We start from the raw sequence: 2,067 nt of genomic DNA, 5'->3' as shown, positions 1-2,067 counted from the left end.
TCCTTAATTTTTTATTCCTGGTACCACTACCACAATTTACAGGGCAATATACCTGATGTAATGAAAAGAAAAAGAAAAAGACAAAGCTACAACAGATAAAAGACCTCAGGAATGTACATTTAATTGACACTACATTGCATTAATCAATAGCTGCACTTTCTTGCAGCTTTTTGCAAACTGTGGCTATGACAGTCCTGAACAAGAGTTTCCTATTTAAGCTGCAGTAACTTTTCTGACTATGGATCATCGTTCCTCCTGTGGCAGGTTTTTACAGTTTCTCTAGTGCATTTGGGATGACTGTCTGAAAGTAACCTGCAGCTTTCCTGATAACTCCTCTCTCTCTCTCCTGCTAAGAACTGCAGCCCTTTTCTTCTGAAATTTTTTTAGAAACTTTGGCTACCATATCCACCACTTCCACCACCAGATCCATAAACACCACCATAGGGACTGCCTGAGCTTCTTCCATCAAAACTGCTCCCCTTCATGGGTCCATAATTTGATTGCTGTTGTCCATTATAATTTCCAAAATCAGTATAGTTCCCACCACCACCATAGTTACCACCTCCAAAATATCCTCCTTCATTGTAACCATCATATCCTCCATCACCACCACCACCATATCTGCCTCCTTGGTTTCCATATCCTGGTCCACATCACCATAGCCTCCTCTACTACTATAACCAGGACCACCACCATAGTTGCCACCATCACGTCCAAATCCATTATATCCACCATCACCTCCTCCATAACTACCTCGGTTGCCACCACCTTCACCACCATAGCTTCCTCTTCCACCAAAGTTTCCACCATGGCCAAAATTACCACCACCTCCGAAGTTTCCTCCATAACCCATGAAGTTGCCAGATCCACTTCCACGACCGCTTTGTGATCCAGCAGACTGCCTCTCTTGTTTAGAAAGGGCCTTTTTCACTTCAGAATTATGCCCATTAGTTGTGTGGTATTTCTGAACAATAATTTTATCAACCGTATCATGATCATCAAAAGTTACAAAAGCAAATCCTCTCTTTTTTCCACTCTGCTTGTCTTCCATAACTTCTATGGTTTCAATTTTGCCAAACTTTTCAAAATAGTCTCTCAAAGATACAGAGTCTTCTGTATCTTCTTTAATACCACCAAGAAAAATTTTCTTCACTGTTAGATGGGCACCAGGCTTTACAGAATCCTCTCTAGAAACAGCTCTCTTTGGTTCCACTACACGCCCTTCAACCTTGTGTGGTCGGGCACACATTGCTGCATCCACCTCTTCAACACAAGAGTAATTCACAAAACCAAAACCCCTAGAAGTTTTGTTTGGAGGTCTCTCATTACCACACAATCTATAAGTGTGCCCTATTTTTCAAGATGTTCTCTTAAACTATCATCTGTAGTTTCAAAGCTCAAACCACCAATAAATAGTTTTCTCAACTGCTCTGTTTCCTTTGGGTCATGGCCCTCCATTTGAGAATGGACTCGCTTCTTCCAACTCGAGTTCAATATGGGTGCACAGGTCCTTTTCAATTCCAGTGTACCCTCCCCCTTGGATGTGAAGAGGAAGTGCAGATCATGCTCTAGGTAGTAGTTCTGGGACTGTGGGTGGTTCTGGGTCACCAGCATCTCCACATCTACCCATGTCCTCTGTGAAAATCTCATCTTGGTAGAACTCATTGTTCATCCAGAGGATCTGAACAAAAGGTATTCTCTCCCTGTCTGGATCAGAAGCTTCTGAAGGTCTTGGTTTATAGCCATTTCTGCTCTCTATCAACCAGGACCAGCTCACAAGAGGCAGGAAGGACCTAGCTAGGTCCATGGGATAGGTCTGGGGAGGACCTAGCCACGTCCATGGGGTGAGGCATATATTAAAGATCAAAGTGCTGAGATTCTTCCAGAGCTTGCCCACAGTGATCATAAAACACCATAAAACTGTGGTTTTATAGTAAACATCAAACACTATAGTAAAGATAAAACAACATAAAAAAACATAAAACTCCCTCTGTATTGAAGCTTGAAAAAACCTTGTAAGCTATCAATAACACAAAACAAATTCTCATTAGCCATGCTAGAGGAAAG

At 42.0% G+C, this 2,067-nt stretch overlaps 1 pseudogene; it reads right to left on the bottom strand.

Moving 5' to 3' along the window:
* Positions 1–383: 383 nt before the first annotated feature.
* On the bottom strand, positions 384–1,458 carry LOC121489724 (annotated as a pseudogene).
* Between the last annotated feature and the right edge of the window lie 609 nt (positions 1,459–2,067).

The sequence above is a fragment of the Vulpes lagopus genome, chromosome 4 (assembly GCF_018345385.1).
Source record: "Vulpes lagopus strain Blue_001 chromosome 4, ASM1834538v1, whole genome shotgun sequence".
Taxonomy (NCBI): Eukaryota; Metazoa; Chordata; class Mammalia; order Carnivora; family Canidae; genus Vulpes; species Vulpes lagopus.
This window is presented reverse-complemented; position numbering and strand designations above follow the sequence as displayed.